Source organism: Chiloscyllium plagiosum, chromosome 12 (genome assembly GCF_004010195.1).
Source record: "Chiloscyllium plagiosum isolate BGI_BamShark_2017 chromosome 12, ASM401019v2, whole genome shotgun sequence".
NCBI lineage: Eukaryota > Metazoa > Chordata > Chondrichthyes > Orectolobiformes > Hemiscylliidae > Chiloscyllium > Chiloscyllium plagiosum.
The window spans coordinates 36,417,705-36,431,035 of NC_057721.1; the positions used below are offsets into that span (position 1 = coordinate 36,417,705).

The 13,331-nt window shown below is 44.1% G+C and overlaps 1 protein-coding gene and 1 long non-coding RNA gene across 5 annotated transcripts in view; both read left to right on the forward strand.

Annotated features, from left to right (window-relative positions):
- epha6 (eph receptor A6) overlaps positions 1–13,331 on the forward strand; it is a 674,628-nt gene that overhangs the window by 44,602 nt on the left and 616,695 nt on the right. The gene's annotated exons all lie outside the window — the stretch shown is intronic.
- The window catches only part of LOC122555110, a 14,623-nt gene continuing 8,585 nt past the window's right edge, over positions 7,294–13,331 (forward strand). The window contains exon 1 of the long non-coding RNA XR_006313175.1: positions 7,294–7,334. This is a non-coding gene — a long non-coding RNA (uncharacterized LOC122555110). The remainder of the gene's footprint in view (positions 7,335–13,331) is intronic.

Consider the following 13,331-nt stretch of genomic DNA (forward strand, 5'->3'; position numbering starts at 1 on the left):
CAAGGACAAATTTGTATTCCTGGAGCTGAGATTCTGTCTAGTACTCCTACCACAAATTTTCCATTCTTCTCTGGACTGTCTAGCCTCACTTTACATTACTGAGTACTTTTTTTCTCACCCATGAATTCCTGTTACCAGTACCTTTTCTGGCAATAGTTCCTCAGGCGTACATATCTCCTCATCCTTCAGCATTACCGACTGTGAGGATCCTGTGTTCCTTAATATTGTAACCTCTTTACTTGCTACTCCTGGTCTATGTGAATAAACTTTGCCCTTGCGTGTGTTTTTTCAGCAGATCTGGCACTTCCTCCTTAATCAACCTCCGATCATCTTGTACACTGAGACAATTGTCGAACTTCCCTTGTGTTTTTTGGTACTAGTCCAACAAAACTTCCAGGCTTGTCTGGTTTTCCTACAATCTGGCTTTCTCCTAGCCCACCAACACTGAGTAATAAAGTGGGCCACACAAAATCAATGAAAACACTGGAGCTTTTTAATTTCTTTGTCCCTGTCAAAGGTTTCTTTTTTGCCCTGTGGTAAGTTGTCCTTATGATCTTCACTGAAGTCTACCTTTCCCTATCCATGTGAGGATTTATTTGTCCCAATTTTTATCCCTCATGGACTGAAATTAATTCTGGAACCAAATTGTTTTATGGGCATGCTCATAATCATCAGCCACTTCAGCTGCTAACCTTGCTGTTTTAACTCTCTGCTCTTCCACATGAGTTTGCACTACATTAGGCAGTGAATTTTTGAATTCCTACAAAATAATTACCTCTCTAAGGGCATCATAGGTTTTCACGATTTTTTTTTTAAAGTTCTTAACCATCTATCAAAATTACTGTGTTTGATCCTTTCAAACTCACTATAGGTTTGACCTGGGTCCCTCCTTTAGACTCCTGAAACGTTGTCTAAAGACTTCTAGTGCAAGCTCATATCCACTTAAAATGGCTTTTTTTTCCACCATACTCCCTAGATACCTCCTCTGATAGTGATGTAAATACCTCACCAGCCCTCACCAGGTGTAGCAAGTAAAGAGGTTACAATATTAAGGAACACAGGATCCTCTCAGTCGGTAATGCTGAAGGATGAGGAGATATGTACTCCTGAGGAACTATTGCCAGAAAAGGTACTGGTGAGGTATTTACATCACTATCACAAAACCCACGTTGTCACTGTCCACTGCATTTGTTTTGCTATATTTTCAAATGAGATGAAAAAGGCTTCCATATCCTCCTTATCAAATGTAGGCAATGCTTGAACATACTTAGTTTCTCACTGGGCTTCTGACTACCAGAGGCTTGCTCATCCTCACTCTCTTCCCATACTAAGCCTACCCTCAGCCTTTATCTCCAGCCTTTTAAGCTGACTTTCCTCGTTAAGTGTCCGTTTTTGAAGTTCAAAAGCTCTCTCTCTCTCCCTCGCTTTTTCTCTCGCTCTCTCGCTCCCTCGCTTTTTCTCTCGCTCTCTCGCTCCCTCGCTTTTTCTCTCGCTCTCTCGCTCCCTCGCTTTTTCTCTCGCTCTCTCGCTCCCTCGCTTTTTCTCTCGCTCTCTCGCTCCCTCGCTTTTTCTCTCGCTCTCTCGCTCCCTCGCTTTTTCTCTCGCTCTCTCGCTCCCTCGCTTTTTCTCTCGCTCTCTCGCTCCCTCGCTTTTTCTCTCGCTCTCTCGCTCCCTCGCTTTTTCTCTCGCTCTCTCGCTCCCTCGCTTTTTCTCTCGCTCTCTCGCTCCCTCGCTTTTTCTCTCGCTCTCTCGCTCCCTCGCTTTTTCTCTCGCTCTCTCGCTCCCTCGCTTTTTCTCTCGCTCTCTCGCTCCCTCGCTTTTTCTCTCGCTCTCTCGCTCCCTCGCTTTTTCTCTCGCTCTCTCGCTCCCTCGCTTTTTCTCTCGCTCTCTCGCTCCCTCGCTTTTTCTCTCGCTCTCTCGCTCCCTCGCTTTTTCTCTCGCTCTCTCGCTCCCTCGCTTTTTCTCTCGCTCTCTCGCTCCCTCGCTTTTTCTCTCGCTCTCTCGCTCCCTCGCTTTTTCTCTCGCTCTCTCGCTCCCTCGCTTTTTCTCTCGCTCTCTCGCTCCCTCGCTTTTTCTCTCGCTCTCTCGCTCCCTCGCTTTTTCTCTCGCTCTCTCGCTCCCTCGCTTTTTCTCTCGCTCTCTCGCTCCCTCGCTTTTTCTCTCGCTCTCTCGCTCCCTCGCTTTTTCTCTCGCTCTCTCGCTCCCTCGCTTTTTCTCTCGCTCTCTCGCTCCCTCGCTTTTTCTCTCGCTCTCTCGCTCCCTCGCTTTTTCTCTCGCTCTCTCGCTCCCTCGCTTTTTCTCTCGCTCTCTCGCTCCCTCGCTTTTTCTCTCGCTCTCTCGCTCCCTCGCTTTTTCTCTCGCTCTCTCGCTCCCTCGCTTTTTCTCTCGCTCTCTCGCTCCCTCGCTTTTTCTCTCGCTCTCTCGCTCCCTCGCTTTTTCTCTCGCTCTCTCGCTCCCTCGCTTTTTCTCTCGCTCTCTCGCTCCCTCGCTTTTTCTCTCGCTCTCTCGCTCCCTCGCTTTTTCTCTCGCTCTCTCGCTCCCTCGCTTTTTCTCTCGCTCTCTCGCTCCCTCGCTTTTTCTCTCGCTCTCTCGCTCCCTCGCTTTTTCTCTCGCTCTCTCGCTCCCTCGCTTTTTCTCTCGCTCTCTCGCTCCCTCGCTTTTTCTCTCGCTCTCTCGCTCCCTCGCTTTTTCTCTCGCTCTCTCGCTCCCTCGCTTTTTCTCTCGCTCTCTCGCTCCCTCGCTTTTTCTCTCGCTCTCTCGCTCCCTCGCTTTTTCTCTCGCTCTCTCGCTCCCTCGCTTTTTCTCTCGCTCTCTCGCTCCCTCGCTTTTTCTCTCGCTCTCTCGCTCCCTCGCTTTTTCTCTCGCTCTCTCGCTCCCTCGCTTTTTCTCTCGCTCTCTCGCTCCCTCGCTTTTTCTCTCGCTCTCTCGCTCCCTCGCTTTTTCTCTCGCTCTCTCGCTCCCTCGCTTTTTCTCTCGCTCTCTCGCTCCCTCGCTTTTTCTCTCGCTCTCTCGCTCCCTCGCTTTTTCTCTCGCTCTCTCGCTCCCTCGCTTTTTCTCTCGCTCTCTCGCTCCCTCGCTTTTTCTCTCGCTCTCTCGCTCCCTCGCTTTTTCTCTCGCTCTCTCGCTCCCTCGCTTTTTCTCTCGCTCTCTCGCTCCCTCGCTTTTTCTCTCGCTCTCTCGCTCCCTCGCTTTTTCTCTCGCTCTCTCGCCCCCTCGCTTTTTCTCTCGCTCTCTCTCCCCCTCGCTTTTTCTCTCGCTCTCTCTCCCCCCTGCTTTTAATCATAACTCAAACTGTTTCATTTCTGCTGCCCTTTCCTTATCTCTCACGTCCAACTCGAGCTGCTTCATTTGCAGTTGAATTCTTTCCATCTCTATAGATTCTGATGGTTTCTCCAGCAAGTTTAAATGCTGAGCTACTGCTATAATTATCTGTCCTTCCCTCACAGAAGCGGGCAGTTCCAATTCCGGCTTCTCTGTTAATTCCTGCAAATTGGTCTTATTCACTTTTTTGCAAAACTTCCAGCCACCGCATCCAAATCCAGAAAACATTCGACGACTGAAAGAACCATTCCTATCTCAAGGCTTTGTCTACCCAACCAAACTGAAATAAAGACCCTAGTACCTACCACTCTGTTTAAAACCCTGCCAAGAGCCACCATTCTGTTATGGACTAGGCCAGACCACTCCAAACATAAGCAGGCAGTCCAGACCATAACTTTGCAATTTGTTTTGGCAAGTGTTCAGTGAAAATTACCCAGATTAAGTTAGTTAAATTGACGACTAGGTTTTAAAACAGACAAACGTGTTTATTCACAAAGTTACGCAATGCAACACCGAACAGAATAAAGAACCTCTCCAATCTCAGTCTATCCAAACTAGACTTAATTATGCTGTTCCAAATATACACAATAGTCCCAATAAGCAAACTCCCTTTAAAACCCAGTATAAATGGAACACATGCTTACAGGTTGAAGTTAGGAGAGAGAGAGTTTCCATGCAGCTCACTGTTGAATTTCCAACCAGTTCAAGACTGAACTAAATTCTCAGCTAGAGAGCAGACCACTTCCCCCTTCCATTATACAGGTCACCTCTAAAACATGACCACTTTGACCTGAAGTCTCATCTGTTCACACAAAAACAAAAGGCTTCTCAAAATTCTTTTCATTTCTGTACCAAACCACACTGATCGGAGCCTGGCCTGGTTTATTACCCCTCTGAAAAAAATCAAGGGCAGAGTATCCTTGAGCCAAGGAACAACTTTCAGGAAAAAAAGTGACTAGCTTTGTGACACCAAATATACCACATAACTGCTTTACCATCATCCACCTGCTTGGTCACCATCTCAATGAACGTTAAGGTTTGTGAGGCACGACCTACCCTTCACAAAACTGTGACTATCCCTAATCAATTTATTCCTTTCTAGATGATAAACCCGAGATCTTTTATAACCCTGTCCAACACTTTACCGACAACCAAAGTAAGGTTCGCAGATCTATAATTTCCAAGGTTGTCTCTACTCCCCTCCTTCAACAAAGGAACAACATTTACTATCCTCCAGTCTTCTGGTACTATTCCTATAGATAATGACGACATAAAGATCAAAGCCAAAAGCTTGCCAATCTCTTCCCTGGCTTCCTAGAGAATCCTAGGGTAAATCCTACTCGACCCAGGGGACTTGGTATTTTTACACTTTCCAGAATTGCTAACACATCCTCCCTATGCATCTCAATCCCATCTAGTCTAGTAGCCTGTACTTCAGTATTCATACTAGAAAAAGACAATGTGGTTGAGGAGAATACTGACAAAGTATTCATTTAGCCCTTCCCATATCTCCTGTGATTCCAAGCACAACTTCCCACTACTATGCTTGATTGGTGCTAATCTTGCTCTAGTCGTTTTTTTATTCCTGAGATGGCTATAGAAAGCTTTAGGGTTTTTCTTGATCCTATCTGCCAATGACAACTCATGTCCCCTCCTGGCTCTTAGCTCTCTTTTTGGGTCTTTCCTGGCTAACTTCTAACTCTCAAGTGCCCTAACTGAGCCTTCATATCTCATCCTAACATTAAGCTGTTGTCTGCCTCTTGACAAGAGATTCAACTTCCTCTGTAAACCACGTCTCCCGGGCTCGACAACTTCCTCCCTGCCTGACTTATACATAGCAAGGACCTGCAGTAGCTGGTTCTTGAATAAGCCACATTTCAACTGCGCCCATCCCCTGCAGTTTCCTTCCCCATCCAATGCATCCTAAATCTGGCCTAATTACATCGTAATTGCCTTTCCTCCAGCTATAACTCTTGCCCTGTGGTATACACCTATCCCTTTCCATTGCTAAAGTAAACATAACCGAATTGTGGTCACTATACCAAAGTGCTCATCTACCTCCAAATCTAACATTTGGTCAGGTTCATTACTCGGTACCAAATCTAATGTGGCCTCGCCCCTTGATGGCCTCTCTACATACTGTGGCAGGAAACACTCTTGAACACATTGGACAAAAACTGACCCATCTAAACTATTGCATTCCCAGTGAAAATTTAGAAAGTTAAAGTCCCCCATAACAACTACCCTGTCACTCTCACCCTTTCGAGGATCATCTTTGCTATCCTATCCTCGACATCTCTGAAGCTATTTGGAGGCCTGTAGAAAACTCCCAGCAGGGTAACTTCCATTCTGGTTTCTAATGTTAGCCCATACTAACTCAGTAGACAAATCCTGAAATGTCCTTTCTGCAACTGTAATACTGTCCTTTATTAACAGTGACCCACCACCCCCTCTTTTACCATTATTCTCTGTTCTTACTGAAACCTCTAAATCCCGGAACCTGCAATAACCATTCTTGTCCATGTCTCTGAAATGGCCACAACATTGAAACCTCTGGTGCCAACCCATGCTGCCAGTTCACCCACCTTATTTGGTATGCTCCTAGCGATGAAGTAGACACACTTCAAACCAACTTCTTGCTTGCTGGTGCCTTCTTGCAATCTTGAAATGTTAGTTCTCACTTTACTACTCAACCGCCCATACACTTGGACTACAATTTTGGTTTCCATCCCCCTGCTGAATTAGTTTAAACCCATCCAAAGAGCATTAGCAAATTTCACCCCTAGCCCACCACAGAATATTGGTACCCTCTGGTTCAGGTGATGACCATCCTGTTTGTAGAGGTCTAACCTATCCCAGAAAGAGTCCCAATTATCCAGGAATCCAAAACACTCCTTCCTGCACCATCCCTGTAGCCACATGTTCAACTCCCCTTCCTCCCTTTTCCTTGCCTCGCTAGCATGTGGTATGGACAGCAACTCTTTGATCTAGCTTTAAGCTTCCACCCTAACTCCCTGAATTTCTGCCTTAAATCCCCATCCCTTTTCCTACCTATGTCATTAGTGCCTAAGTGGACCACGACTTGGGACTACTTCCCCTCCTCCTCAAGGATCCCAAAAGCACTATCAGAGGCATCACAAACCTTGGCACCCGGGTCACAGCACACCAACCGTGAGTGTCTCTCATTTCCACTGAGCCTCTTATCTGTCCCCTAACTATGGTGTCCCAGATGACTAGTGCTCTGCTCCTCTTTCCGCTTCCCTTCTAAGCAATAGGGACTGACTCTGTCAGAAACCTGTGTCCTATTGCTTACCCCTGGTAAGTCATTTCTTCCCCCCCACCCCATCCAAAACAGTTTCCATAACAGTATACCTGTTGTTGAAGGGAATGGCCATAGGGGATCCCTGCATTGCCTTCCAGTTCCCTTTCCATCCCTTGACTATAACCCACCTATCTTCTTTTACCTGAAGTGTGACTATCTCCCTGTAACTTTTCTCTAACTCCCTCTGCCTCCCAAATGATCAGCTGTTAATCCTGCTCCGGCTCCAGTTCTAGTTTCCTAACGCAGTTATCGAGGAGGTTGACTTCGGTGCACGTTCCGCAGAGGAAGTCAGCAGGGACACTAGTGGTGACCCTTATCTCCCATATTCTGCAGGAGGAACGTTCAACTGCCCTAAGGTCCATTCCCACTATTCTAAATTCCCAACGAGACTACTTAAAAAAAAAAACTAGTCACCTTACGAATCTGGCACCTTAACGATTCTTTTGTACTACAAATGATAAACTTCATATATTGTGTAAAATTTGTAAAAATAAGGGCTTGGAATGGGTCACAACTAGCTTTAAATTGAATGAGAAATTGCTGGATAAACTCAGCAGGTCTGACCGAGCTCATGCAATTGTGTTCTGAAGAAAGAACACTGACCTAAAATGTTAACTCTGCTTTCTCTCCACAGATGCTGCCAGATCTGAGTTTTTGCAAAACTTGATTTCCAGCATCTACAATTCTTTAGGTTTGTCTTTGTTTAAACTTTTAAAATACAGCCTATAAATTGATATTTAACTGCTCTCAGAACTTATTGTCATGGGCACCAGTTTTTTGACAATATTTCTGCCATGATTTCAATATCACATGATCAGATTTGTGCTCGCTGTTTAACTATTCATTTCTTAATGAATAAAATCAAGTAAATCTTAGTTGCCAAATAAAGCCCTGAATTTGCTCAAATTATTTTTAAATTTCACTAGTTTATTGGACTCTGATGAATTGCATTGTAACAGCAATGTTCACAGCCGCCTGTTGTCCTTTACCTGAAACACGAACTTGCTGTTAGCTTTATCGTAAACAAACAGTTCTGAAATTTAGTACTCAGCTTGCAATCTGAACTTTTTCCTCAATTGTTATTTTTGAGGTGAAAAGGAAACTTTGTCACTTCACTTAAGGGATCAAATGGTGTGTGTCTGATATTTGGCCTCTTTTCTCAAGTAATTGATTCAGACTTGACCCATTAGCTGCTAGTGGGCTTTTGCTGCTATTTGCATTAGTTAATTTCCCTAATGCTGGCTGTAAGAAGCTTTTTCACATTTGGTGTTCTGGTGGTTTCTGTACAGAAGTTTTCTATTCGGTATTGTTTCCTTCGTGGCTGTTGTTAAGCCATGGCTTTTCTGACTTCTGGCTGATCTTAAAGCAATTGATTGAGAAAAGGAGTTTTTGTTTAATCAAATTCCTTTCTAGATCATCTCTGGTCTGTTTTTGTCTTAGCAGCCTAGAAAATCCTGGCAACCATCCTTTTACATGGCTTGTTACAAAACTATTTTTGATCTGAGACAGACTAGTTTGGTCTGTCTTCAGGCTTAAACTTCAAAACAACACCTTTTTGAGTTGTACCACAATGCTAAATATTGCTGACTGTGCTCATAAAACTATTAGGTTCTGATTTTACTTAAAGGGCTAAGCTATACTTTTTTTTTGTGTTCAGGCCCAGGTGCTCATGAGTCTTCCAAATGATTGTTCCAAACCCACCCACATTGATTTGTGCTCAATGAAGTGCAGCTCTAACATTGCTTTGCATTTCACTGGGATCCTGATACCCCCAGCACAACAGACATCACAATTCCTATGATTTCCGAAACTTCAGGATTGGACATTAAAACAAATGTTTACTACATGTGAAGATCACCTGATCACTTGTTACATAGTGAGTCATAGAGACGAACAGCACAGAAACAGACCCTTCGGTCCAACTCGTCCATGCCAACCAGATATCCCAACCTAATCGAGTCCCAGTTGCCAGCACCCGATCCATATCCTTTCATATACCCATCCCAGATGCCTTTTAAATGCTATAATTGTACCAGCCTCCACCGAGTCCTCTGGAAGTTCATTTTGTACACATACCACCCTCTCTCTCTGTGGAAAAAGTTGCCCCTTGGGTCTTTTTTTATATCTTCCCCTCACCCTAAACCTACGCCCTCTAGTTCTGGACTCCCCGACCCCAGGGAAAAGACTTTGTCTATTTACCCTATCCATGCCCCTCGTGATTTTGTAAACTATAAGGTCACCCTTAGCTTCCGATGCTCCAGGGAAAACAGCCCCAGCCTATTCAGTCTCTCCCTATAGCTCAAATCCTCCAACTTTTTGGCAACATCCTTGTAAATCTTTTCTGAACCCATTCAAGTTTCATAATCTACTTCCTATCGGAAGAAGACCAGAATTGCAGGCAATATTCCAACAGTGGCCTAACCAACATCCTGTACAGCTGCAACATGACCTCCCAACTCCTGTACTCAATGCTCTGACCAATAAAGGAAAGCATACCAAACGCTGCCTTCACTATCCTATCTATCTGTAACTCTACTTTCAAGAGCTATGAACCTGGTCTCCAAGGTCTCTTTGTTCAGCAACACTCCCTAGGACCTTACCATTAAGTGTGTAAGTCTTGCTACGATTTGCTTTGTGAAAATGCAGCATCTCACATTTATCTAAATTAAACTCCATCTGCCACTTGGCCCATTGGCCCATTAGATCAAGATTCCATTGTAATCTGAGGTAACCTTCTTTACTGTCCACTACATCTCCAATTTTGGTGTCATCTGCAAACTTACTAACTATACCTCCTGTGTTCACATCCAAGTTAAGCTGTTAGACAACTAGTTTCTCAGTGAACAGTTATGATCAATATTGCCCTTCAACAGAAGAAATTACACATGACATAAATGCAAAATTATAGGCAAGCTACTGCAATAGTATTGTCTCTCAGATGTAGGTCTGTCTAAAACTGCAGATATTGCATTTACTGGGGATATTGCACTTACAATTTAAAAAATGTTCAATTCATCAGATTAGATTCCCTACAGTGTGGAAACAGGCCCTTCAGCCCAACCAGTCCACACTGACCCTCTGAAGAATAACCCACCCAGACCCATTTTCCTCTGACTAATGCACCTATAGGCAATTTAGCATGGCCAATTCATCTGACCTGCACACCTTTGGACTGTGGGAGGAAACCCACGCAGACACTGGGAGAATGTGCAAACTTCACACAGTTGCCCGAGACTGGAATTGAACCTGGGAACCTGGTGCTGAGACAGCAATGCTAGCCACTGAGCCACCATGCCACCCCAAAACCTGACTGCCATACATTGCTCTCAAACCCCTACACAAGAGTACAGGAACCCACAAACAAAAATACATTTTAATTGGGAAAATTTGAAATCCCTTTCAAAATTGCTGTTGAACACAGACACCAAGCCAATATGTTTTCCTTATACCTGAGAAAATCCCTTACCCAATAACAGAAAAAACAAAGCAATGTATGCATGAGATGATCAGTACAGGGCTATCTGGGAATGAACATTAAAGAATGCTGACAGGTATTGTCAGTTCCCAAGCCAATAGCTCAATATAAATGTGTGTGAATTGATCTCACCCCCACAGCTTCATGTATTAAGGGGATGAAAGGTTATCTGGGTTGGCAGCATTGTGAATTTGAGATTACAATCCAATCAAGTATGTTTTGCATAGCAAAGTAGGCATGAGGGGCTGAATGGTCTACAAATTCATGTTTGGATGTTGTTGATACAAACAGCAACAAATGGCCTTACAGAAGGTTAAGTATATGCTGACTGAGCCCATTACAATATGTCATATAAATCTGATGGTTGTTGTGGATGGGTTAACTGCAGGCAGTGAAGTGGGTCACTTTTTTTCGGGGGGCATCCAATGGATACAGAAATATCATTAAAGGGTAATATGTGGGCTTATCAGAGACAAAGGAGATGCTGGGCTTTTGATGCCTGGAGGAGGAAAGCCTCATATTCAACCTTGGGACTCTGCAACCAGATAGGATAAATGGGGATTTCAACAGCTTCCTCATTTTCCCCTCCCCCTCACATTATCCCAGTTCCAAGCCTCCAACTTGGCAACACCCTCCTGACCTGGCTATCACTCCCCCTCTTTTCCCCCCCCCCCCACCGACCTACCACCTTCTCCCTCACCTTCAGCTACCTTTCCACAAACCTCACCTCCTCCCATTTATCTCTCAAGCCTCATTCCAGATGAAGGGCTTATGCCCGAAATGTTGCATCTCCTGCTCCTCAGATGCTGCCTGGCTGGCTGTGCTTTTCCAGTACCACACACTCGACTCTGATCTCCAGCATTTGCAGTCCTCACTATCTCCTTATCAGAATTAAATCTGGTAGAGGCCATTATTGAACAGATGCTTTAATAGATGACAGGATTCTTGGAAAAATTTGATTGCAATTATAAGCCTTTGATCTCTATAGAGTAAGTAAAAATACCACCTCCTGTATGGTGATTTCACCTCTTGAGATTATCCTAAGGAGATTTGGTATGTCCAAGGCAGGATCAGATGCCAGCAAGTACTCTTTCCAGAGTAACAGTTGGTGTGGGCCATATGTGAAGACTTTGTTTCTAACACAGGCAGCACTTCACTATCAAAGGAATTACTGGATTTTAGTTCGTTATTCACTGCATGCAGCATTCTTTTAGAGGATTCACTCAACCAAGTACACAGCAAGATCTCCTGGCTTGTTCAGTGGCCAGCAATCTCAGTAATTTGAAGAACCTTGTTGTAACATGTAATACATCTTGTATACAGTAATGAATGGCAGGAACAGCTCATTGCTACTGAGTTTACTGAGACCCTGGGCCTGTTTGCACAAGGGCAGTTTTATTATGAAGGCCATTCTTAATATCACTGTCAGTTAGTATTCATGATTATTTGTTTGAGGTTTGTGGTGTAAAATTATGTCCCAATACATGTGTGAATCATAATGTAACACATGTATTGGGCCAAGCAGTGGAATGTGGTGAAACGGTTAAAAAATTATGTCCCAATACATGTGTGAATCTAACCGGAATGGAGGTGTTGCTTAGTCCCGTGTGAATCTTATTACACACCTCCCCGTGTGAATCTTCTTATCTGTATGTAACCAGAATGGAATGTGTTTTTTAGCCTTGCTCTGCTGTTCACATGAATGTTTATATCTGGAAAAGAGTATATCAGCTGGAAAAGTCTCCAGTTCGGGGAGTCTGCTCCGGGGTTACGTTTAACCGCCGAGCGTGGGTTGTTGGCAACCGCTCTACGAGAACTGACGGCTCCCAGTTCCGGTAACATGTAGAGTGAGTATAAGCCAGACCCGTTGGTTGTGGCGACGCTGCGGGGAATAAAATGCTCATATTCTAGCAGACTCGCCTCTTGGTCGTTTGTTCTGTGTCAGACTACTCTCCTACGAACCTGACCTTGAGAATTTTTTAAAACAAGGTTGAGAAACATAAACCTCTGTGACCAATTTACCAATCCATTCCTTTCTCGTGGTTCTCTTCAAAGGTGCAGATTGGTTTTTTTTTTTCTTTTCCCAATCAACTATCTTCCAAGGCACAATAATGGGGTGATTCTGATCCTTCTCCTGAAGGAACACTAACCCTCTGGAATAGGCAGGCAGAACTAAAATGTTACTAAGCTAAAATGTTTATGATGTTGACACTGTGTCTGTATCAGTTTGGCTAAGGGACTTTCATAATAGTTGCTTTCTAATAGTACCCTTAATGTCTCCAATCAAACTTTTTCCTTTAAGATACAGCCAAAGGTCCAATCTGTCATAACCACTGTCACTTTGTCTCAAAGTTCGGCCTACTCCTCCAACATCCTTATCACAGGAACTACTTACTCAACCCAAAAAATGTTGGGAACAATTGACTGTTGATCCCTTCATTTGTATTCAAGGCATGTGGTCAGGCCATTAGATTGATTTGTATTTCTGATCTCCCAGAAGCCAGCAGTCAGAAACCAGGATTCAGTTATTTACTTCACCTTTGTAAACTTTCCTGACACATTTATTGATACAACTGTCTCAAAGACATGAGAAGGAGTGGGAGAGATGAAGTAAAAAGGTTTGAAATATTGTAAAAATCTCAGTAATTTACTTGTGAATGTATATAACTGTCAAACTATGCTTTTACAAAGGGAAAAAAAGTGGGCAGAGGAATTGTTGAGGCTTTCAGGACCGTAGCACAGCCTTTCAATGACTGCAACTGCTCCATACTGAACATGAAAATCACAATGTGGGTAGACTTTCTAAAAAAAAATCAAGGAACAGATGCAGAGAAGCATGTGGAGTAGATAAACTAGCATTTAGTGGCAGTATATATGGTGTAAAATCTTTTGAATCTTGCAACAGTAAGACTAAAGCCTGATATATCTCAATGCCATGGAACATTTACTATGTAATGTTAAAGGAGGATTTGGATGGAATGTCTACATTCTCTGAAAGTGTGTTGCTGGAAAAGCACAGCAGGTCAGGCAGCATCTGAGGAGCAAGAAAATAGACGTTTCGGGCAAAAGCCCTTCATCAAGAATGAGGTTGGGAGCCTTGGGGGTGGAGAGATAAATGGGAGGGGGTGGGGCTGGGGAAGGTAGCTGAGAGTGCAATAGGTGGATGGAGGTGGGGGTGAAGGTGATAGGTCGGAGAGGAGGGTGGAGCGGATA